This window comes from Neomonachus schauinslandi, chromosome 7 (genome assembly GCF_002201575.2).
Source record: "Neomonachus schauinslandi chromosome 7, ASM220157v2, whole genome shotgun sequence".
Taxonomy (NCBI): Eukaryota; Metazoa; Chordata; class Mammalia; order Carnivora; family Phocidae; genus Neomonachus; species Neomonachus schauinslandi.
The window spans coordinates 106524355-106550168 of record NC_058409.1 but is presented as its reverse complement, the minus strand read 5'-3'; the positions used below and the strand labels follow the sequence as shown (position 1 = coordinate 106550168).

The following is a 25814-nucleotide window of genomic DNA, read 5'->3' as shown; positions in this document are numbered from 1 at the left end:
TCCAAGAAAAATTTCCAGGGCCTTTTGAGTGATTCTATCAATTGGTATTTTAGATCCTGGAATGCTTTAGAAAATGGGTCTGCTTTTTCACTGTCAGCTAACTTTAAATGCCAGTACGATGGGCGCTTGGGTTGACTGCCTCTTCCCTACCTTGGCAAAGGTTTTCTTCTTCAGCTGAGAGAGTTTCACACATGAGAAACTTCTGAGAGATACAGAATTAAAGTTTCTGACTTGGGAAATGTGGTTTAAGATGCTTACGCCTTTCCTGTGCACAAGTTAAAAGGAGAAAATATACCTGTATTTGATTAGAAAGGATATGTGACAAGTTGTCTGTCCGGTTCCCCACTTTGGGAAATGGCCTGTAACTATTGTAAAGTTGGTGCCTTGATTATTTCCAAAATGCTTTAAAGTGATTGATTGCTTAAGACATAGTTTGTTGGATGGCCTTTGAGAGGTGACCTCAAGAAGGAAAAGGAAGAGAGAAGTCTCTGACATATGAATTGAATACATAAGAAAATATGAGCAACAAACACCATTTTGAGTTTTTCTGACAACTAAGACTGAAAAGGAGATCTGTGTGGTTGCATGATTGCTATTTGATGACAGATGGAAGCATAAAAATTAATCAGTAGGGATATATTCCCTTCAGGGATTAAGCTCAAGTGGGAATTTATGGAATGGACGTGTGAGCTGAATGGGCAAGAACAATTGGAGACCCCAAACTGGATTAAATTGGCACCATAGGCTTTGTGTGCCCCTGTGGACTTGGTGACTTCTACTGAGCTTTGCATAGTCAAAGACATAGATCACATCTCCTTCATCTCTTTCCCACATTCCCTCATGGTAGGCTCTCAATGGTTTGAACTGAATGTGCATTATGCATAGAAAGCTCATACTGAGAATTTGGAATTCTCCCTATCCCTAAGACCACTCATAATATAAGATAATGTTCATACAAATTCCAAGAATTACAATTATACCAGATTCCACTTATTGAGGATTTACTGTGTGTTGAGAACTATGACAAGTATTTTATAGACAGTTATATTGGCATTTATTATCACTTATTGAGCATCACAAAGGCCCATGCAATGCACTAATTTTCATGTATTAGCTGATTTAATCCTCACAGGCACCTTAGGGGGGGGCACTATGTTACCTTCTATTTAGGAAACTGAGGCTGCACCAAGTTATATAACTTGCCCAGGGTTGCCCAAGAAGTAAATGGTGGTCCTGTGACCCCACAGTCCATGTTCCTGGCACTGTGATAGATATACTGTTTCTTATGGTAGTCTGATCAATTCTGCTTAGATTACCCAAGAAGCAAAAGGGAGTTTTCGGAGACTTTTAAGGCAGTGGCTTGATAAAGCACCTAAGGAGAAAAGCTTATAGTGCTTCAAATTATAGCTGTGATTTTACACAGGAGTGGCCCATTGAATAAGTAAAATAGCAATTTTGCATTTTGGTAATGCTGAGGTTGAAAATCTTGTCTACTGTGTTACTCACTATCCTTAAAAAAGAGCTGGAGTTTAATTGTTGAGGTCTGTGTTCTGTGAAACCATCTCCCTGGAAAGCTGAATAATGTTGAATAGGTAACCTCCATTTCTTTTGATATGGCTTAGACTAGGGTCTTTGAAGGGAGGATTTGGGTGTGGGCATCAACATATCTAAAAACCGCCTATGATTATGCATAATATTTTGCATTTATATGCATATGCTAATTTATTTACTGAGGAGCGGCTCCATAGCTTTTGTCATACTCTCAAAGGGGTCTGTTACTCAAGAAGGATTACTTGCTTAAGGAATCAGGAAAAATAAATGGCTGGTGTGCATATTCACTCATACTGCTGAGAATTGTCTACAGCAGAGCTTGATGGAATGAGATGTTAACTGCTGTCCTAGTGTCAAGATGTTGACTGGCAGGACAAGATAATAAAAGACAAAAAAAAATAGGAAATGTTTGGTGGCAAAAGGTGGTGCTTCTGTATTGTTAACTACCTAACACTTGATCTGTAATAGGGTTGTTGGCCATTTACTGGGGAGATTGAAATACGATACACAGTGTTACCCATTGTGGTTAGTGAACCTGGAGTGAATGGATCTGGGTTCTTGAACTTGATTCCTGCCATATACCAGTGTACAGGTTTCTATTAATTTGGTCATTCTTTAAATGTTTCTTCAATGCTATGAACTGAGATGGACCCTGGGAAAACAGAGATGCTAAAAGGCCCTTGCTTTCAAGTAGCTTTTGGTCCAGTGGGGAATGTTGCTGTGGGGATTGTCTCAGAAGCAATAATACTATCTTGTGCTTAGATCTTTATTTTTTTCTCTTTAACTCCAAGATCAGAGCCAGTACTGGGCAATTTGGGTGGCAGTGGAAGCATTGTAATTCCCAGCCTGCCTGGAAGATTCTCTGTTAGCTTTAATATGAGGCCAGGAAACCTTTTGGGGCTATGTTCTCTATGGTCCGTTGGTTTAGGAAAACTGTACATCTGTACAGTGAGTACATCTGTACTCATTCCCGATTTGAATTGAGTAAAAAATGTCAAAGACAGTAGACAGGTTTTCGGTGGGCTACATTAACTAATCATTTATGGAAAACCAAGAAAAGCATCTTATTCAGGTTTAATTTCATGTGCTCTTTTGAAATCTGGACTAGTAGTTACCTTAAATTCACCGCCTCAGTCTTACCTCCAGAAAATAACTAAATATTTGTTTTTCTTTCTTTTTTTTTTTTTGAATTTTATTTATTTATTTAGAGAGAGTGTGTGCATAGGGGGAGGGGCAGAGGGAGAGAGAATCTCAAGCAGACTCCGCACTGAGCATGGAGCCCTACACACGGCTTGATCCCAGGACCCTGAGATCATGACGTGAGCCGAAATCAAGAGTAGGACGCCCAACTGACCGAACCACCCAGGCACCTCACTAAATATTTGTTTTTCATAATTTTTGCTGTTATTTGGTTTTTTTTCCAGCCCATTTTGCTATTCACTGTCCCTCCACCAGAGGGTAGAGAAGGGAAGGGAGAGGAAGTGTAACAGGAGCTATTCCTGCTGGAAGTCTTGGCATCAGGGATTCCAGAGGCAAAGTGATGCTTGTAGGGTAGGGGATGCAGGGAAGATGGAAGAGGAGTACTGCTAACACCAGTAGCCAAGATGAGAGTTCTGTATGTTTTTTTGCATTCAAGCTTCCTTGCTTTCCTTGTCTGCAGTCATTAAGGGATAAAATCATTGAATCGGCAAATGCCTTATGTTCTCCTCTGAGCACTCGTCCAAGCCTAGAGGGGCAGGAGTTGAGGAGACTGTCCATAGAGATAGTAGTTACTGACCAGCTATTCAGCCTATCTTGGTGCCTTTGTGGTAGGTATAAATAAAGGGATGGATGAGATGCAGATTGGGGTTTCTGTTAGAGGTGTGAGGAGCAGTTACAACTTAATTCTTACCTTTTCATTCATTCATGCTGCACATATATGCCAAATGCCTAACTTTATTCCTAGTGCCATACCAGGTTCTAGGAATATAATGGCCAACAAAGAAGACACCGTCTTTTTCCTAGGGGGGGTTACAGTTTAGCCAGGAGGACCTCAATCTTCAGTGCATATAAAATTCACCCAGGGAGCTTATTTAAAGCAAGACTCAGGGATGGATTCTGGACTTAATGAGTAAGAATATTCAAGAGCTGGCCCTGTGGGGATTCCGTAGTAGTTGGTATGGGGATCACACTTTGAGAAACGCTTTAATCTAAAAAGCTTTCCATTCCCTTAGCAAGCATGTTTGAGCCCTTAATCAAGTCCAGAGATGGTATTAAGCACTAGAAGTACAGACCAAAGTTAAGACATCTTCCCTGCCTGTAGGACTTTATCCCTAGTGAGGCTGACCGTCCTGTAAAGAGAAAATTAAAATACAATGTTGTGTTGGAACAGCAATTTGTAGGGAGTGTTAGAGATGCCCTAAGGAGTGGGCGTGACCTCTCAGAGGGTGGTGGTAGAATTGAGTCTCAATGATAAACAGAAGCTTTCCAGGAAGATGAGGTAAGGGGGAAGAAGGGGGTGAAGCAAGTATGTTCTGGGCAGAGGGATGACAGATGCAAAGGAAAAGAGGATAACTTTACTGTGTTACTCTTTTGCTCTGGCCTCTTGTGGCATTCCAGGCTGGGCCTCTCATCCATTTGTGCAATACTAAAGAAGGGGTCCCCAAATGGCCATCCATAAGCTAGGTGCAGCACAATATTTAAGAATCATGGAATTTCACATCAAAATTTGGGTATCTTAGGTCTCTTTGAAATTTTAAAAGATGTGGCAATATTGGATCTCACATCTCTGTGGCCCTAATTTGCTAGGATAGAGGTGGGAGTATTCCATCTAGATGGTTTCTTTCCCAACCAGCCCATTTCTCTCATTTTATTTAGCTGCCTGGCTCCTGGAAGCATTGTGTTTTCAAGCCCCAGTTGGTTTGTCCTGCATTGTTGCCTTGATGTATGTTTATAGGTCAACTCTACCACCAGAATGTGAAACACTGTCCAGAAAGGTCGTGTATATCTATTGTTCAGTGTTGCTGAGAACACCCAGCAAAGGGCTATACCCCTAATACAAATGAACAAATATCTCTAGGAGTCAGGGAATCACACAGTATAAAGATGCTGAGAGCCGGGGCGCCTGGGTGGCTCAGCTGGTTAAACCTCCAAGTCTTGGTTTGGGCTCAGGTCATAGTCTCAAGGTTGTGGGATCAAGCCCTGCATTGGGCTCCATGCTCAGCATGGGGTCTACTGGAGATTCTTTCCCTGTCCATCACCCCTGCCCTCTCCCCACTCGTGCTCTCTCTCTCAAATAAATAAATAAAATCTTGAAAAAAAAAAAAAAACACCAAGATGCTGAGAGCCTAAACGGCAATCAGGTGGGGGCCAGTTGCCTAATTATAGTGGGTTTCCCTCTGTTATAGACCCACTCAGGAAGCCCAAGGAGGATCTAGCCAGACTTTAGGTGTGGATAGCAGACAGATGGCATCTTAGCTCTTGCCTAAGAGTCCCTCATCATTTTTAGAGTTGCAGACTAATAGTCCAGTGAATTTAAAATGCACAGTGCTTTTTAAAATATGGCATAAAAATCCAGATTTCTGGCTTCTCTAAAAAAAAAACAGGGCATCAGGCAACCCTGGACCTACATTCCTGCTAAACTTCTCTTATCTAGAGCTGAGAAGGGCTGTCCTCTTTTTTTTTTTTTTAAAGATTTTATTTATTTATTTGACAGAGAGAGCGAGAGAGGGAACACAAGCAAGGGGAGTGGGAAGAGAGAAGCAGGCTTTCTGCCAAGCAGGGAGCCAGACGTGGGACTCGATCCCAGGACCCTGGGATCATGACCTGAGCTGAAGGCGGATGCTTCACCAACTAAGCCACCCAGGTGCCCCTCTTTTTTTTTTTTAAAGACTTAATTTATTTGAGAGAGACAGCACGAGCAGGGGGAGGGGCAGGGGAAGAGGGAGAAGCAGGCTCCCCTGCTGAGCAGGGAAACCAATGTGGGACTCTATCCCAGGACTCTGAGATCATGATCTGAGCCGAAGTCAGACACTTAACCGACTGAGCCACCCAGGTGCCCCAGTGCTGTCCTCCTTAAGCGTAAGGCATAAACTCTCAAGTTTACCCAAGTCTTCAGCACTCCCTTTTGTACACATGGCCAGTGTAACAAAATTACGGGGCTTGCTCAGTCTGCTCACACCTAATTTATATCCTTCAACACCTGTCATTTCATTATTTCATTCAAATAATATCTCTTCTTCGCTCTAATAACTAATAGTAGAGGACACAAAAGGTGTATAACTTTTGCTCTCAAAAAATTTGTACGTAGTAATGAAGAGAAGACCAGCTGGTGCTGGGTAAACAAAGATCATTTCAGAGACCTACCATGTGACAGATAACTTCACATATGTTGTCTTTGAGTTTTATAACAATCCTGAAAAATCATTATCCCCATTTTGTAGATGATGCTATGGAGACTGAGCAAGAGTAAGTGTCTTCCCCATATTCTACAGTGGAGAAGGGCTGAGCCAATATTTGAAGTCAGCTTTGGGGACTCCCAAAACTCAGTGGGCTTTCCCACTTCCAAAATGCATTACTCTAGGGACATAGAAAAGAAAAAGAGCAGTAGAAGAGTCCAACCCAAGAAGTGCCCCAATGAAGTTTATGATTCAGGGTTAAGAGCTAAGACTTCTGAGGCAGAGCATGGCTGTGGATAATAAGCAAGACTCCTGGGGAGGTTGCGCAGGCCCTGAAAGGTGGAGTGTGTGTTCATGGTTGTGAGGTGGAGAGTTCAGAGGTGGTCTCTTGCATCCACCCTGTGCTCTCAGTTAAATGGCAGATGTCTGTGTTTCTCTGGTGGATGTTACAAATCTGACTGTGGCTTCTCCATCTTCACCCATGCCTTCACTTTAAGACATGCAGGCATCAACTTGAGTCTGTTTTTCACTCTGCATTTTTTTTATAATATTGATAATCATAAGCTTCTTTGTGCTGAGGTTTGTGAACATTGCTTCCTCTGACTAGTTTGAAGACTCTGAGATCAGTGAGATTACTGTTCTCCTCTCAGACACTCAAGATAAATGGTTAAGATTCATTCATTTGTCCATTCCTTCAAAACCTTATTATTATTGCCCTCCATGGAGCCTATGTACCATTACTGCCCCCTTCCACACCCTAGGAGACCGCAGTCATTGACTACAGAATTCTTTCCCACTGAATGTAGACATGGCCTTAAATTCTTTTTCTCTTTTCTTTCTTTTTCCTCCCTCCCTCTTTCTTTCTTTTCTTTTCTTTCTTCCTTCCTTCCTTCCTCGCTCCCTCCCTCCTTTTCTTTTTTCTTTTCCTTTCCTTGCTTTGCTTTTCTTTTTTCTTTTTTCTTTCTCATCATAGCATTCCAGGCAGCTACAACAAATTGCTTAGAGTTGAAATTGATGCAAGAGATAAAATCCATTTACCACGACAAGGCATTACACTAGGAATAGAGGAAAATAAAATGCATTAGGCATTGATTCTCCCTTTAAGGGGCTCAGGTTCTTAAAGAGGAAATAGGCGTGCACAAAAAACCTGATATAATGGAGAGGTTCTCTTTCTCTCTTTCTTTCCTCATATCTCCCCCTCTCCCCCGCCCCCACACACACCAAGTTTGAGGCAGTGAAAAGTATGTGAATTGGGATTTGAAGACATGGGTTCAAATTCTGGACTATCCATCACCTGGAAACATTCCTGTGTGTGACTTTGGAAAAGCATCACCACCCCAACCTTATTTATAAAATAAAGCTCAGATGATTTCTAAAAGTACCTCTAGGGCTGTATTTCTATGGTGAGAGTGTATGGAAAACTCAGGGACAAACTGTTTAGAAAAGAAGCTCTTGTATCAGCCACTAGTTCGACTGAGAATCTAAGGAAAGCTCTGAACTTTCCCCCACCATATTATACATCCGGGGTACATTTTGTATGCCAGGGCAAGAGCACTAAGCGTCCCATGGGTCTCAGGTGCATTCATTCAATATTCAACAAGTATTTATGGAGCGCTTACTACTGTGAATGAAAACAGAAGGCAGCCCTGTGCTCATGGAGCTTACCAGCTAGTGAGAGATGAAGATATTAGTCAAATAATTGTACAGATGAGTATATCATTATAGGTTGTGATAAAGATGTGAGTGAAAGGGCCATGATTCAATGGAAGCATATTACAAAGGAGTCATCTCTGGGCACAGGGATGAATAGGTGTTTGAGCTGAGAACTGAAGGCTTTTAGTGATGTGGGTGCTTGGAACAGGAGGCATATTCTAGAAGCTTCCTGGGCAGAAGCCTGAGAAGAGGGGAAGTGAGGGATGAGGGGAGTGGGGGGCTGGAAAGAATGGCAAGGGCTAGGCCTTGTGGGCTCTGTTACAGGTTTTGGTCTTTAGCCTAAGAGCTGTGGGAAGCCCACTGAAGGGTTTTAAGCAGAGAAGTGTCATGTTCAGATTCCTGTTTTCTCACCAGGAATCAGACGCTCAAGAGCACTTTGCCACTTTCATGTTCCCTGAAGACTTTCTGCCTATGTAGCAATGATCTTTGTGCCTTTACTCCTATTACCAATTTGGGATGAAGCCTGGCAGATGGGCAGAGGGCTGGGGACAGATGCTGAGGGGACGGGGAAGCTGACAACTGGGTGTAGGGGTAAGTTGTCATGTGTGCTCCGTGGTGTGCTCGTGGGTGTGCTCATGGGGACTGGAGGCTGATCCAGCACAGGGCTGGTAAGCTTGGGAGTGCAAGGGAGGACTCAGCTGGAGTCCCCACTTACTTCATCAGCAGGAACCTTGATCTGCAGTCAAACTGGACAACTCAATGCTGTTTCTTCCACTTGCACCCGCAAACTTTTCCTTCCATGTTCCCCTGTTGAAATTCTGTCCTTCTGGTTAGTCCTAGCCCTTGTATCACCTTCTCCAGGAAGCCTTCCTTGCTTTCCCATGTTCACACCCTCCTCCTCTGCCCCTTGGCCCTTTGAACCTTCCCCAGAGCAGCTGTCACACATAGCGCTGGGGTTTAGTCACCAGGACGCTTGTCTTATCTGACCAACTGGTCTAAGCAACTTGGGAGCAGTGGCTGCATTTCTTTAGCTTCTTATCACAGTGTCCACCACAGAATAGTGTTCAGTGAGGCTAGTTGAATGAAAGTATGAATGAACAAATGAGTGCATAGCTGTGTATTATGTAACATTGGGGCAGCCATGAGAATAAGCCTGAATTCCTGCCATTTATGGGGGTTGTGCTTTAATATTATGAGTTTTGAGAGTTCCAGTAGGCTGCATTGTAAATTCCTGTGGAAGGCTATGACAACTAGAAAGTGTTGCTAGAAAGTGATAGTTGTAAGCCCAATCAAAAGCTCAAACTGGGTCTTTCTGGACTATTGTCAGTAAGGGTCCTAGATAAGGTACAAGACTCCGCTTTCTAGATCAAGATTTCTGGTTCAAGGCCTGGCTGTGCCACTGAGGCCTTGTATGGCTTGGACAAGTCAATTCTATTTTTCTGAACCTCAGTTTCTTTCAAGTGAAGGAAATAATTCTATCAATGACATGTGGTTATTATGAGAAGGAACAAATGATGGTTGATTTCAAATCCACTTTCCACTCAATGCAATACGATGAGACGGCTACTTTTATTCTCCCTTTTCCCCAGGTAAGAAACCTGAGCTATCAGAGGAAGTGAGCAGGGGCAGTGGCCTGTGTGTGTCTAGTTCCATCCCTAGACATCTGTAGGCTGTGAGGACTTTCTTCATTCCATGGACGGCTGTATCTACTGCTCTTGTGTGGACCCTGTAGTTTCCCTCCCGTGGCAGCGGCCTGCTCCCCTGCTATCAGGGCTTGCTGCTTTGGTCACATAGCCCTTTGTGCTTTCAAGTGGCCTATGCTGCTCCATGGCACCTGCAGTCAAGGTGTGCAGTGCACTGAAGATCCTCTTTCCACCCTGATGGCTCTTGTGCCTTTGGGGTGTCACAGCCTGCTGTTCAAAGAGCACACGGAAGCCCAAGGTCATGGGAGGTCCAGACCGCAGAGGATACAGGCAACATTGGGGTTAATGAGGCAGTTGGAGGCTAGTGAAATTGACACCCAATGGTTAAGACTGTTTCTGTGTGTTCACTATGTAGAGTCTTTAGGATGGAAATGAACTTCTTAAGAACAACATTTATTTTGTGTATAAAAGTGATATGGGTATTATAGAAAGCCATGGGGACATAGACATCAAACAAAATAAAATTTGTGTAATTACAGTACTAAGGATAAACGTCCCATCTTTCTTCTGAACATATCAACTTAAAAATTAAGAATAGATTGATATTACTGTCTTACAACATGATTTTTTACCCAGTGTTACATATGTTAGTTTGAATATTACACATTTATTTTTAATGTCTTTCTAAGTGTATTGTACTATGTACAACTTACATATGTACAATTTATTTAATTTGTCTCCTTTTATTGAATGTCTAGTTTATTTCCAAATATTTTCCCACAAACAATGCTATGGTGATCATCCCAATAAAAGTTTAATCATTTGTATATATTATTCTGATTTTAAGAGTATTATAGACCAGTATGACAATTTCCAATGAGATTTAATAGAATAATTAGTGTATACAGAAATTGAAATAATTTGTTCAGTGTTGGTACTGACTTGCTCTATGACCTTGAGAAATCCTTGTGCCCATTTTTGTTTCCAGATTTATAATATGGGGTTATAATACCAGATTCTCAGGGTTATTAAAAGAGGCAAATGTCATTACTCATATGAAGGAGCTTTGAAAAATCAGAAGTGCTAGGGAAATGCAGGGTAATATAATTAACTAGGCTTCTTATCTATTAACATAAATGCACCACAAGTACAATGTGACTAATTAATCTTTAGTGTTTTCCTATGAGGGTGGTCATTATCTACGAATGAATCTATTTTGTGGATGGGGAAAATTGAAACCTCAAGAAGGCTAAGTTTACCCAGCGTCCAAATATGCAACAATGCTAAATCTGAAAGCATGCCTTTTCACTTATGATTCAGTCCACAAGCTGGACTAAATATGTGGGCCAATGTCTTTAGCTTAAGAAGTTATTGCTTATAGAGAGAAAGGGCAATCCCATTTCGGCAGTGAACCATCAGGACTCTCTTGGTAGCAAGTGACAGAAATGTAACCAACTGCATAGTTTTGACTTTGTGTACAGGTAGGTTCAGGAGCTTGAATAATGTCATGAGGACTGAGATATACCCCCTGAATTTTTAGTCTCAGCATTTCATTAAGTTGGCTTTATTCTCAGACAATATATATCATATGCCAGATCTCAATTGTTAGATCCCAGCACAACCAGCCTTTACCTGCTCATTTGAAGGTCCAATGGAAAGGGAACTTAACTTCTCTTTTTCCCATCCATTCTCATCAGAAAAAAGTCCTGGGCCTGATGTCACTGAATAAAAATCAGGACTCATACTCATTTCTGAACATGAGATGGTGAACAGGATATTGATATCTTTAGGTTGGTCTAGGTCTAGTCACATGACCATTCTTAGAGTTTGGGGTGGTGAGAAGGACCAGACGGATTGTTAGTTTCAGTCAGCCCCCATGCCAGACTACAAGGACATTGGGAAAGAGTAGTTCTCCAAAGGAAATCGGGATACTATTCCTCAGTAGGAAAATAATAATAACAATAAATTAAAAGAAATACAGATGTTCCTCCATGGTACCTCTCTGCAGAAAGGAAAATTCGGAGAAACTGGAGCTAGACCAAGTGTCGGTACGCTGAGGCACAAAAGAGCCACCAATAAGAGAGGAGCCTACAAGGGATTCTGGTGGGTAAGGCAAGATCAGAAGTCACTGCAGGCAAAAGGTTTGAAATCCAGGCAGATTCATGAGTCAAAGCTGAGGACACTTTGATAATCCATGCTTAGCCAGGAGCAAACCTGTGTTCATGGAACAATTTTTGGAAGTGTAGTCCACCCAAATGGGTGTGGGCTGGGGGATCTTTATAGATTACTCTTTGACAGAATGCTGGGGCTCTCAGCCCTAAGATATCTGGTGATTTTGAGGCACCCATACTCTCTCCCAGTGACCAAGACATTTCCTGCTCTACTCAGACACTCAAGCTATTGTGCACAAACTCTTTAACAGTCCCGGTAGGAATCTTGGCTGCAAATTTGATGAGCCCACACCACCAGATGGTAGGTTCTTCTAATTGGTTCCATCCCTCCTAGTTTTTGGCAGGGATGAAGGCTTCCCTATGCCTGAAGAGGGGGACAGAGAGAGCCAGGATGAAATGAAGGAGGTTTTAACCTCTGTTAAACAGGCAGAGTTAAGTTAGTTTCTGTTCAAGGAGAACAGGGTAGTATGGTTCTTTATTGCCAGGTCATGGATTAACAGTGGACTGAAATCCTAAAACTAATACTGATGAGACACAGGATTATAAGGATTAGAAAGTGGTTTGCTTAACTAGAAAGGTCAACCGATCTAGGGGAGGGATTTCATTTATTCAGTTATTGATATTTATGCAGCATTGTGATAGATTCAATTATTTTTTTTTTTAAAGATTTTATTTATTTGTGAGAGAGAGAATGAGAGACAGAGAGCATGAGAGAGAGGAGGGTCAGAGGGAGAAGCAGACTCCCTGCCGAGCAGGAAGCCCGATGCGGGACTCGATCCCGGGACTGCAGGATCATGACCTGAGCCGAAGGCAGTCGCCCAACCAACCGAGCCACCCAGGCGCCCCTAGATTCAATTATTATTTGGTAATTATTCATCTCTTCCCCCAAACTCCTTGGCAAGAGTATATCTCCCTGCTCCATTAATGTTATGTTTGGTCATGTGACTGGCTTTCGCAACTAGGATATTGTTAGGCATGTTTCAAGCAGAAGCCATGAGAAAAAAAATGCCTCAGAGAGCCTGCTGGTCCCAGAAGAAAGAAAAATACAAAACACGGAGGTGCTGCTATCAACCCACAAGCTAAAGTTTGAAGCAGAGCTGTCCCAGCTGACCTGAAGACCTGTGAACATGATAGTAAATGCTCATTGTTATATACCACCAAACATGCTTGGTTATATAACATTGTTATATACCACTAAACATGGGGATGCTTTGTTGTGTAGCAATATCTGGCCAGTACAAGAAATCACTGTATATTCCACATTTTACTAGGCACTGAGAGAACACTGGATAATGATAGATATGGTCCTGGTCTCCATGGGGCATATGTTATATAGAGAAATAGGCAATAAGTACATTGACAAATAAAAAAATAATAGAAATTGTTACTATGGTTATAAAGAAAATAGAATGTGGTAAGAAATCTCTATGGTAGAAGAGAACCTACTTTAAGTGCTCAAGGAAGACCTCTCTAAGGAGGTGACTTCTGAGCTCAAATATGAAAGTTAGAAATGAGCCAGCCAGACAGGGTATGATACCCTGTGGAATGTGAAAAACCAGCCACATGGGCAAGTTAGATTGTGAATCTTGGTCTAGGCAGTGGAGAATGAGGGACCCTGAAAGCATTCCTTGCAAGTTGGGTCACTCAGTTGTCCTCAGGCAGATGCTGGTTTCTCTGCACCATATTATATGTGCAAATCAAGGTGATAATGGGGCACTTGCTGCCACGGCAAGACAGCCACAGAATGTGGAAGCCACTGAGCATAACAGAGGAAGATGGTAAGGTTCCCAGGGCATTCCTACCAGAGAGATCATGAAATTGGCTATCCTTTCTGTTTTGGGTCCAGAATATTGACTGTTGCTGTTGCTTCTAAGGATGGCAGGAGGTATATGCGAGCGCGCGTGTGTGTGTGTATGTATTCATTCTTTCACAGGGGAAGGAAATAAACTAGATGGTTTCTATATCCTTTCCAAGTCTGTGATTATAAAACTTAAAGATTCTGAGATTTAAATTATGTGTGAAGGAAATGTTAAATCAAAGTACTTCGTCTTAGCTTGGTGCCAAACTCCATTTGTTCACTGAGGTGGTTAATTAGGGCAGAGTCTGTCTCGAGCAAGCAGGATAAGCTCCAGCTATCCCTAACCTATCTGGTAAAGCCTATGGAGGTGCCACAGCTACAAGGGAGGGCAGAAAACACCTAATGTGAGCCTTCCATTTAATCTGTCCTCCAGACACTAAAAAGCAGGAGTCTTTGGGAACGGAAAGCTCATAAAGGTCCATGTGAAGTCTAGAAACCAGGTATTTATTAGCTTTGGGAAAGTTACTTAAGCTGTACTTACTATCTTTTCTTTCTTACTCCAAGGTCATTCTGAATACCTTAAAATATGGTTTCTGCTCTGACTATTCTGATGAACCAGTTCCTTTAGGGTTATAATGTATTTCTTATCACCAATTCCACTTGTATTATGTTTTTGTTTCTGAGAGCTGAACACCTATGGGAATCTTCATAGCCCTCCCTAAGAGTCCTGAGCTTTGTGATGCTGTGTTCTCCCCAGTGGCACCACTGGGGCTCTCTCCGATCCCTTCTGCTCCTTTTTTTCTCCCCTATATCTACCCTTTCCCCAAGATGCTACCTCTACATTTTGGGTTCAATATATCAAAAACAGAACTTGGCATCTTTTCTGCCAAACCCATTGCTCTTCCCTCAGTTTAGTTCTGTTGAGTTACTCAAGCTCAAAATGTCATGTCTGAGTCCTCCAGACTGTCCTCTCTCCATCCAGTACATATGATGTGCTGTTTTGGCCACCACTATGACTCTTGACTCTGCCCACTTTGTTTTTCTTTTTTCATTGGATTGTGTCGTTAGCCTTCGGACTAGTCTCTCCGTGCTATGATCCACTTGCCACACAGCAAGTAGATCAATTTCTTGAAGACTTTCTCATCGTGAAACTTCTCTATCATAAGAAAATTGTCAATGGCTCCCCATCTTGTTTTAAGTTCAAACTCAGCTCAGAATATGAGTCTTTCAATAACATGGTCTCAGTTTGCCTACCTTTGGAGACTTATCTCACAATCCACACTCTATGTTCCAGCCAATATATCTTACCCAGTGTTGCCACAAACGTGCCTCTCGGTCTCTCACTGCTCTGCTTTTGTTCATGCTTCTGCTTGCCCTAGCATTGACCTTCCCACCAGCTGAGAATACTTCGTTTATTTATTCAACTAGTATTTACCGAACACCACTCTTTATTAGACCCTGGGGATGTAGCAGAGAGCAAAAGCAACAAAATCCCTGCACTCTTGGGGACTACATTCTGATGAATAAATAAATAAATATAATGGTTTCAAATAGTTGATAAATGCCACAAATATAGCCAAATAGAGTCATGGAACAGACAGTAGTCTAGAGAGTTGGTTTAAGTAGGTGGTGAAGGTAGGTGTCTCTGAAGGAGTGATATTTTAACTGCGCCTTGTTATAACCAATAAAACTTTCTGCAATGATGGGAGACATTCTACCTCTGTGCTGTCAGATATGATAGCCACTAGCCACATGTGCCTGCTGAACATTTGAAACGTGGCTAGTGTGACTAAGGAACTAAATCTTTAATGTTATTTAATTTTAGTTAATTTAAATTTAAATAGCCACATGTGGATAATGGCTACCAGATGAACAAAGACTTAGGCTCTAGAACTTTCCAGACAAAAAGACTAGTAAGTGTAAAGGCTTTAAAGTAAGAGTGAATTTGTGGATTCAAAGAACAAAAAGAAGATCAGTGGGCTAAAGCATACTAAACAAAGAGTTTGGCAGGCTACTTTATAGGCCACCTCTAACAAATTGAGATTGGTTTTAAATAATAAAAATTACTAATGGGGTTTAACCTTAGGAGTGAGTGCATGATCTGATTTTATATTTTTTAAAAGAGGTTCCTCTCTAGAGAAGGGGAAAGTGATAAACTGACAAGAAAATGGTGTATATCAATCAGTTATTGCTGCATAACAAATAACATCAAAATCCTAGTAGCTTATACAAAACCTTTTTTTTTAAACAACCATATTCTTCAGATTGACTATGGATCACCTGTCCTAGGCTGATAAGGCTGGACTCTAGGAGGGTTAAGACCTGCCCTGTGTGTCGTTGTTTGGGGAGTGAGGGTGAAGGGGCAGCAGCTACAAAAAACGCCTGCTACTCTTGTGGAGGATCATCGGAACACAAGAGGCTAAGCCTTATCATGCAAGTATAGTTAAAACTTATGCTTGTGTCATGTCTTCTATTTTTCCATCGGTTCAAGCAAGGCATTTGGCCAAACCTAACACTCTTGGGGCAGAGAAATATACTCTACCATCTAAGAGGGATTACAAGTCACATGGCAAGGATGTGGATGTGTATTTCTATAATAGTAACCCAGTGCACCACAGAAGGGACATAGGGAGAAGTGCTAAGAGGCACCTGCAATAGTCTACATGACAGATGATGGTGGTTTGAATCAAGGTGGTAGCAGAGGAAAAGAGGTAGATTTGTAATTTATTTTAAAGGTGTTAACAACAGGATTTGGTGATGGATTGAATGTACAGTATACAGTAAAGAAACTAAATCTTTCTTTCAGAGACAGAGAGAGATTGAGCATGCATCTGCGCATGAGCTTGGGGGAGGGGCACAGGAAGAGGGAGAGAGAGAATCTCAAGCAGGTTCCATGCGCAGTGTGGAGCCTGATACAGGGCTTGATCCCACTATCCTGAGATCTTGATCTGAGCCAAAATCAAGAATCAGACACTTAACCAAATGAGACACCCAGGAGCCCCCAGATCTACTTTCTAAGGTGCTTCTCAAATATGACTACCCTTCTATGAAATTGTTTCTCATTCCTTCAATTATAACTGATCTCTTCTTCCCTTATTTTACTAGCTCCTCTTTTTTTTCTTTTGTACTGCTTTTATTGGTCCCTTTGACTTTGTACCTTCTTTATATGAGGAAAAAAAAATCATATCTACTATCAAGACCCTGAGCTCTTTGAGGTGGGTGGGGGTTGGGGGGGAGAAACAAGATCATTTGTATTTGTGATCCAAATTCTTGGGGTAGATGCCTAATAAATACGTTCAAGGTGAGCATAATGGTTAATAACAGAGACTTGGGAGACACTTTTGTAATTTTGAGTCCTGTGTGATCTTTGCAAGTGACTTAACCTGTCAAAGCCTTTGTTTCTTATTTTGTCAAGTGGCAGTAATAATACACTCCTCTCAGAGTTGTTGTAAGTCTTGGAGGAGATAAATGTGGAAAGTGCTTAGCATAGGGCCTGGCATAGTAATTGTCCCCAAAATGGGAGCCATTATTGTTTCTTCAACTTAATTGTTTATGATGACAAGCTTTTTTAGAAATGTTCTCCAGAATTTTCATCAGAATATCCAGTGTTCTTGTTGAAATGAGGGGCATGGAGAATAAAAGTGCTCTGGATAGGATTTTGTAATTTAGTTAGGAAATATCTAGATCTAAAGCTTCTTTGATTTGAAAATGACAGCAACAACAAAACCCCAAAATAGAGCCACTTTGTTACTTGTTTCTTTTTACCATCTGCCAAGATGATTCCTTTTAGTTCTCCAGGTCTTGCTTAGAGTCAGCTGCCTTAAAATAATAAAATAAAATACAATTTAAATCTGGTCCTGCACTTATTTGGGAACAAGAAAGCAAAATGCTTTAACTAAATATATAGCTAGTTGCTGCTGGAGTGAAATATAGGGCAATGTTGACGAAAATGTTGGAGGGATGAATTGCTCTGGGAAAGTGAGTTTTAAGATAAAACAGTGGATTAATAAGAACCTGACTTTTTTTTAAACATTTGTAATTGAGATAGTTTCTGAAATGTATTCTTCTGCCTTCCTGCCTTTGGAAGATGATTGTGTTGATCCTAGTTTAAGACTGCCTTGATCACAAGTATCTGATCAGTCTAGGGGGCATTGTGAACATGGACTGTCCAGGGTTGTAGATGAGAATGGAAGAAATAGACAAAACAGAGTTCATGAACAATGTGGAGAGTTCACATGGTGAGTCTGAAGATCTAGATGGAGGTTTCTGGGGACCTGGAAGATACATTTGAAGAAGTGGACCCGTTTCAGTCTAGAGAATGCTTTGAAGGCCACAAAAGGGTATTTCAGAGACAGAATAATAAAGTTTCATAGCTGATACACAAAAGGTTCTCTTTTTACATGAATAGAAACAGTTTTATTCAGCACTTACTAGAAAAATCGTCCATCAGAATAAAGTTACCTGATGTCAAATGACATAGAAAAATCCACATTTCTACGTGATAGACCCCAAAGGGTTAGTTTTTAAAGAGCTTTAGGAACCCAGCTAGTCTGTGTTTCCTGTTACAACTCTGATGTTCTGAGGCTGCTGATAGGTTTTCCTTAGGGGTTGGGGTGAATAGGGAAGATTGCATGGCCAGAAATTTAATAATGCTGGATTAAAACAAAGTGGGGAGATTCTTTTCTTCTGGATTTTGAAGTCCCTTTGCTATACTGATATGGTTTATTCATTTCTCAGAGGGGGATAAAGTATGTATTTCCCAAATATAGCAGTCCACCTTTGTAGTGAATTACCTATTAACACCTTGTAGGACTCAATAGCTAGTCTGGTCTTCTGTTTTACATATGGTGAAGCGAAGGCTGGGAGAGGACAAAGGCCTTTATCTGCATTGAGTTAGTCTCTGGGTCATGATTCTAACACAGGACTTCTGACCACTAAGCAAGGTCTTATTTCTCTCTTCCCAGCTTCCTATCAATTTTTGGAGCGAGTTCTCCAAACAGTTTTACCCAGAACAAGGAATTGCCGGTGATTTCAGAAAGAACTGGCAGACTCCGGGGAAGCACTTGCCAAATTGGCCCAGGCCAGCCTTGCTGCTGTGCTCCCTTTTCTCAGCCCAGCAAATCCGGTTCTGGGTAACCTACGTTTAGGAAGAACATCCAGGAATAACACCCAGCCTCTGTGCTACTATTAAAAAGTAAATAAATGAAGAAGCCATGCAAATTTTAAAATTGGGCAAGTTGAAGCAAATTAGTTTTAATGCAACCTGTGAAGTTAATATCAAAAATGAAAGGCAGGCTTCAAACAGAGGTTGAGCTGTGCTGACAGTGGGGAGGGTGACAGGACTGGAGGGGGAGCCTGCCCCCGGCCTTTACCTGATGGAAGCAAGTCCATTCTTACAGGTACTATAAAGAAATCCCGTGACTGAGCCTACTCCACCATGGGTAATTGGACTTTGGACTTCACTGGCGGGTCACAGGAATGGTGGCGCCAGACTTAAACACCACATTCAGATAGTCAAGGATCTGGAAAGCATTTCCAGTGAGGACTGGTGGGAGGCTGTGAGAAAGAAAGTCTTGGGCTGAGTATGGCCCACTCTTCACCACTCAACATCTAAACGCCCATTTTTGAAAAAGGATTGTGTTTGTTCTCTGTGGCTTAGGAGGCTAAGCAAAGACCAGTGATGGGAGGTTTGGCTTGACATATTTTGGCTCAGTCTGGCAGAGGCCATTCTAGGAGTATGGACTGGCTAAGCAGGGGACAGGATTCCCTTTATCTGATTCTGTGCACTTCCCAATCAGCATGGCTCCTGGAAACCTGGCCCCTTTTTTCAGAAGCACCTTGCCATCTCCACCCCGATGACCCAATGCCTGTGGTGTCACTTTTAGGAAGTCATTGGTTGGTTTCAAACTTGCCCTTTCTAGCCAATAAAGGCATATCTTTCTGTGCAAGCACCAACTCCATGAACTGTTGCTAGACTGCATTGTGTCCCTTCAAAATTCATATGTTGAGTTCCTAACCCCAGTGTGATGGTATTTGGAGATGGGGTCTTTGGAAGAAAATTAGGTCTAGATGAGGTTATAGAGGTAGGGCCTTCATGGTGAATTTAGTACCCTTATAAGAAGAGATACCAAAGAGCTTGGGTGCTCCCTCCTCCCTCCTTTCCTCCTTCTCTCCCTGTCTCTCTCCACACACATGCATGCACATGAATATGCACACACACAGGAAAAGCCATATGAGCATACAGTGAAATGGCAAACATCTGCAAGTCAACACGAGGGCTCCCACCAGAACCTAATCATGATGGCACCCTAATTTCAGACTTCTAGCTTCTAGGACTGTGAAAAAATAAATTTCTGTTGTTTAAGTCACCCAGTCTGTGGCATTTTGTTAGGGCAGCCCAAGCTGACTAAAACAACTGGTAATTGAGGTGTTTCCTCCATGATAAGTGGAAGTACTTTGATGGTTGATAGGAAGCAAACAGAAGCTTAGGCAAAAGGACTGGGGAGGGGTGCATTTGAGAGCTAGAGGGAATCTTGTAGACTAGACCTAGGATTTGACAGTTCTGCTGAAGGCTGGCTCTGTGCCCAACCTCCTCCCACTTCTCTTCATCTCACTAGACCAAGAAAATATGCACATCTGTTATCCACAAATACTCTGAATTCCTCCGCCAACGCAGATCCCCAGGAAAACCTAACACAAGCAGAGCAATGGAGGAGATACACAGGATACTGGTGTTTCTCAGGAGGATGGCTGATTTTTTTCTTGACATATTCTATCTTGGTCTCTTAATTTGTCAGTAGTCAGTGAGCCACAGGATGATCCAGAGGACAAATGGAAATGGGATAGTGGGGCTTAAGCCTCAGCTCTGTCACAGATTAGCCATATTGTCTTGGGTAACTCACAGATCCTCTCTTTTTCTCAGTTCCCCTCCGTGACTCTGTCTACTCTCCCAGCCTCAGTTCCCCCACTTATTCCTGTTAAACAAAGACCATAAGGAGTAGTGACTATGAATCCAGACTTTAGTGTCAAATAGCTCATGAACTCAACATCTGCCTTTTCTCACCTGTGAAACTCTGGGTAAAATGATGTAATAACTCTGAGTTTCAAGTTTATAGCTGTCAAATGGGGTTAATAACAGTCCCTCTCACCCATGGAATGAACAGTCCCTTTACATGCATGGAATGAAAAATTGCCTGTGAAGCGTTTGGTACAGAGCCTATTATGCCAAGTAAACACTAGCTCTGTCTTGCTTCAATGCTGTGGAAAAACTTGCAGTACCCCACAAAACACCCTGCTAGAATATACCTTGGCTATGCTGGCCTGAGAAACTCCTAGTCACTTTTTATTTATTTATTTATTTTTTAGATTTTATTTATTTATTTGACAGAGAGAGAATGAGAGAGAGAGAGTGAGAGCACATGATAGGGGGAGGGAAGAGGGAGAAGCAGACTCCCCGCTGAGCAGGGAGCCCGATGCAGGACTCGATCCCGGGACTCCAGGATCATGACCTGAGCCGAAGGCAGTCGCTTAACCAACTGAGCCATCCAGGCGCCCCCCTAGTCACCTTTTAATCCTCAGTTGAAAATCTGGTGAACTCAGGTTTTCTGGCTGTGTGGTAGTGAGTCCTACACTCCCAAGGAAGCAGTGCTGTGCCTTCTCCAGCCATTATGACTCACAACCCATCGTGTTGTGATGAGTTTCTTACAAGACTGTTCTTCTTGCTGGATCTCACACTTGTCCAGGGCAAGGTCAATGTCTTTTTTAACAAGTTTTAAACAAAAACTAGCATGGCCTTCATTAGGCATTAAGTATTTCAAGGATGGCCATTGGTTGGATGAGTGAACGGGTTAATGGTTTATTAGATAAATGGGAATCCACCATATCCACTTCTGAGGCATGAACATGTAACCATTTCTTTTGATTTCCCATCAGCTTAATAACTATTTATGAACATCTGTCTGTAAGACTCATGTTTGTAGTCTTAGGGTTAAAAGACATGTTCACCGTTCATGTGAACCAATCACATGAATCTTACTTGATCCTCACAGCAGCCCTTGCTGTGAAAGAGAGCAGATGCTGGTCTGATTTTACTGATGAGCAAACAAAGGCCCTGCTAGGAAAGTTCGAGATGATCTTAAAAGGTCATAGAGCATCCAGCAGTGTGTAATGATCTGGATTTCAGTCCTCTGTACCCTGTGCCCTGCTGTGTGACCTCAGCTCAAAATGTTCCTTCTCTGGAGTTTGGACTGGTCTCCGGGGTCCCTTCTACTTCTGGAAGCATGTGAGCTGGAAAGCCTATCAGCTCAAGAGAGATTGAAAACAACAAGGCTGGCTGCTTCCAGAATGGCCTCCGTGAGAGAGAACTGTGTACGCACTTTGAACATCTCAAAGCACTTGGGCGGTGTGGGGGAGTGTTATGATGAGATTGATGGATCCTCCCTAAACGGGCACTTGCAGCGTTCCCATGCCAACTGAAGAGAAGGAAAAACTAAAAAACAAAAACCAAACATAAAAACTGAGCGTGGTCTAGGTCTGGTGAAAAATATCCTACCGATAGCAACATTCAGTTATGGGAAGCGAATTCATGGAAACCTCAGCTTGGCCTTAATGGCTGGATCCTAGGATTCGTGATAAAGGAAGAGAGATTGGGTGTGAGAGATGCAGGAACCCAGAGGGAAGGGGCTCTGGGGTCAGCTTCCCTTATTTGTCACCGCCACCCAAGAATGCACTGTCCTCAGCAATCCTGAAAAGCACATAGGCTTGGAAGACGCCCTTTGCTTTTGTCCTGGTCTTGCCACTTCCACCAGCACCAGGAGGCCCAAAGCAGCAAGACAGCATCTCTCTCTTAATATTCAACTGAATTTGTTTTCAGTTCCCTGCCAGCATCCCAGATCCCCAGAGTGCCCTCATGGCTTTATTTTGTCATCTGCTGCCTAATGACTGGCTGTTCTGCTTATGCCCCCCCAGAGGGCTTGCTTCCCCCTTGTCTTGCAGAGGGCAGGACATCTGGGCTTCTGGGATAGTAACCACCAGGGCTGGCCCGCAGAGCTTCAGAAATCAGGGCAAGGACCCTTGAGGAGCCTCGGAAAGGCCCCTGAGCCCCAAGAAAGGGAGGGATGGAATTAGGCAGACAGGGATGAGATGTGAGCAGATGGAAGCTAAGTAGCTGTGGCAGCCCCTTATAAAGAGATCACAGCTGGAGATGCGTTCATTAAGTCCCCATTGTGGTCCTCTGTTCTCTTTCATGTACCCCTACAACTCGTTCATCAGCAAGTCCATCAGTTCTAGCTACAAAATCTATTTTAAATCCAAACACTTTTTTTTTTCCCTATCTCCACTGCTGCCTCATATTTCATACCAACATGATCTTTCTTGCATGTCCCTGCATTAACCTCCTAACTTAATGTCTTGTCTCCTCCTAGGCTGTGGACCACTCAGATGCTAATGCCACTTTTTTAAAGTATTAAGCTGAACATGTCATTCCCTGCTTCAAAAAGTGCTGCCTCCATCCCTGGGCCTCAAGACCCTACAGGAACCCACCCCTCTCCAACCTTTCCGCTGATGCCTCTCTCCTGGCACTGGATCCCTGCTTTCCAGGCCAAGCTGCAGCCTGCCTCTGGGCCATGGCCTCGACACTTCCCTCCCCTTAGATCTCATCTGGTTGGCCCAGGCTCATTATTTCCCCTCTAAGCTCACATGTGACTTCCTCAGAGAGAACTTCCCTGAGCACTCTACCTGAACTAAATCCCCGACTGCCCTCGATTTCTGCACTTTTTATTTCCTTCAAAGCATCTTTTGTAATTAGTAACTACTTTGCCTATTTGCTTGTTGCATTATTTAATGTCTCTCTCACCCACTCAGTGTAAGCGTAGCCACGAGAACAGGATCTGCTTCTTATTCATTGTAGCCTCATGGGCTAGCTGGGGCCTGGCCCAGGGAAAGTGCTCAGTAAACATTTATCAGTTGTATGAATAAATGACTGAGTGAATGAATGAGTTTCTATAGTTCACTTTTCTTTCCTTTTTTTTTTTGAGCCTGGCATTGAACTCAGCCTTGGGGATACAGACATAATGAGACAGGACCTTAGCTCTGAAGCTGCTTACAGTCTAATGAGGGAAACTGAGATGCCAAGTAGTTTCAGGGTGAAAAGTGTAATAACACATACATGCACAATCATAATGATGACAGTGGCTGACCTTGAACACTTACTGTGTGCTCAGCACTGGGCAAAATATTTTTCATGTATTTTTCATATAATTGTCAAAATAACTCTCTTAGTATTATCACATTTAAACTATGTAACAACCCGTCTGACAGATGCAGAAACGGAGATACAAAGAGATTCAAGTAACTTACCCCTGGGGACAGCAGTTAAGTGACAGAGTAAGATTTCAGCCAGGGACCGCTAACTCCCGAGGCTAGTGATTCTCAAAGTGTGTTTCTCCTGGACCAGCAGTAACCTCATCACCTGGTGCCTTGTTAAAAATGCCGCTTCTCAGACCCCACCCACAACCTCTTGAATCAGAACCTCTGTGGTGGGGCCCAGGAATCTGTCTTAAAATGCTTTCCAGGTGATGCTGATGACACTTGCTAAAGTTTAAGAACCACTGCCTCTGGATGACTTGTTTTTCCTGGGATAATTAATTAGAATGGATCAAGATTTTTCCTTTAATGATTCAGTCTCAGCTCACACTCTGTAAGGGCGGGTTGCTTTTGGATCCAGAGCTCAAGAAGCCACATTGTGACCTGAACTGAGTCAGTTACCTTGCTTGACCCTGGCCCCTAAAACCTACAGCAGTAAAACATTACCTGGATGAGCAGCCCCTGTGAAGAGAGCTGATCTGCGAGGGATGGAGTCTGTGACCCCACTAACCTGGAGATATGTGCTTCACCGGGCAAAGAGAAGGGAACAAAGCCCAAGATGGGGGAACCATCATAAGAAGCTGTCTTCCAAATGCAGTCGACCGGCTGTTTAGCAAAACTTGTCAGACTTATTGCTGTGGGCTAAAGGTCATTATGTAGTCAGAATAATTAGTAAAATAATACCATAAATTTTGATGACACTTTTAACATTTTCAGGGCATTTTCACATCCATTTTCTCTTTTAATAATCTCTCCAGTCATGCAAAGCAGAAAAGCACTGGAAGGATTGTCAATCTATCTGCCAGTGGCAAGGGAGAGGAAGAGATGTGTCTGAGGTCTCGTGGCTGGTTAGCTTAGTAGTGATAACAGCTAATAGGTGTGGAGAGCCTGTGCATGCCAGGCTCTATGCTACATGTGCCAAGTTCAGTTTAGTTTAATCAAACCTCTAGATTTGAGGCTTCCAGACGCCCACTGGGCTGAGTAAGGTTTCCCTTCTTTCGCCGCACTCTGAACTTCTTCCACCTCTCCAGTCACTTATTCAACCTTTGTTTAGCTTATATGCCATGCAGAGGTGAAGGGGACAGGGGTGACTGTGCCTGCCCACAAGTTGTTAGCTTTCTCAGAGGGGCCCTGAGTAATGCAGTGCCACCCACAGTGGACCTTGCAGGACAAAGGTGAATTACAGCTGACCCTTGAACGACACAGGTTTGAACTATGCAGGTCCACCTGTGCATGGATGTTTTTCGATAAATACAGTTCAGCCCAGTAAATGTATTTTCTCTTCCTTATGATTTTCTTAACAACATTTTCTTTTTTTTTTCCAGCTAATTTTAAGAATACCCGATAAAATACCTAGACAGAATGTGTGTTAATCGACTCCTCACGTTGTCAGTAAGGCCTCCAGTCAATGGTATGCCATTAGTAGTTAAGTTTTAGGGGAGTCAAAAGTTGTAGGTGGAGTTTAGACCATGTGGGGTGTCAACGCCCCTAATCCCCATGTTGTTCAAGGGTCATCTGTGTTTATCAGTTCAAAAGGTGACAGATCCAAGATTCTCTGCAGCCCTCTGAGGTTTGAGCTTGGTGCATAAGAAGAAAGGATAATTCGTTTCTGATCAAAAGCACAGCATGGAGCCAGCTATGAAAGTGGCTGCAATCAATGAGGCCACCTTCAAAACTGTCTTCATGGGAGCCCATGAATATGGAAGGGATGGTAGGGAAGGCATGCCCAAACAAAGGGAGGATTGAAAGATGGGGGGTCTTTCTAGATCTAGTGCTAGAGCCTCCGTAGTTCTACCCCTTATAAACTCTGTGACTTTGGGCAAGCCTCTCTATTTGTCAGGCCCTCTGCTTTGTTCTTCATGAAATAAGGACCAGAATTTCTGACTTTCCTGCTTCACAGAGATCTTCAAAAATCAAATGTAAGAACTAGTAATAGTAATAATAATATTAATGGTTAACATCTATTGAGCAATTATATGTCCTACTCACTTTCACTGGCTTCTTTCATTTCATTCTCAAAGCATCTTACAAAGCAGGTACTATTTTAGACTCCAAAATACAGGTCATCAAAAGAGAGGTTTAGTTGGAGCAAGGATTTGGACTCAGGTGAGTTTGATCCTAGAACTTAATACTATTAAATCACTGCAGCAGAGTTCCAAATCAACTGGGAAATCATAAAGACTCTGCAGATGTAAGTTATGATGATGAAATGGGTAGAATGCAAAGCGGGAACAAAAGTTAGGGCCTGGGATCAGAAGCT

The 25814-nt window shown here is 42.6% G+C and overlaps 1 protein-coding gene across 6 annotated transcripts in view; it reads left to right on the top strand.

Moving 5' to 3' along the window:
* The window catches only part of GRIA1 (glutamate ionotropic receptor AMPA type subunit 1), a 298697-nt gene that overhangs the window by 3793 nt on the left and 269090 nt on the right, over nucleotides 1-25814 (top strand). The gene's annotated exons all lie outside the window — the stretch shown is intronic.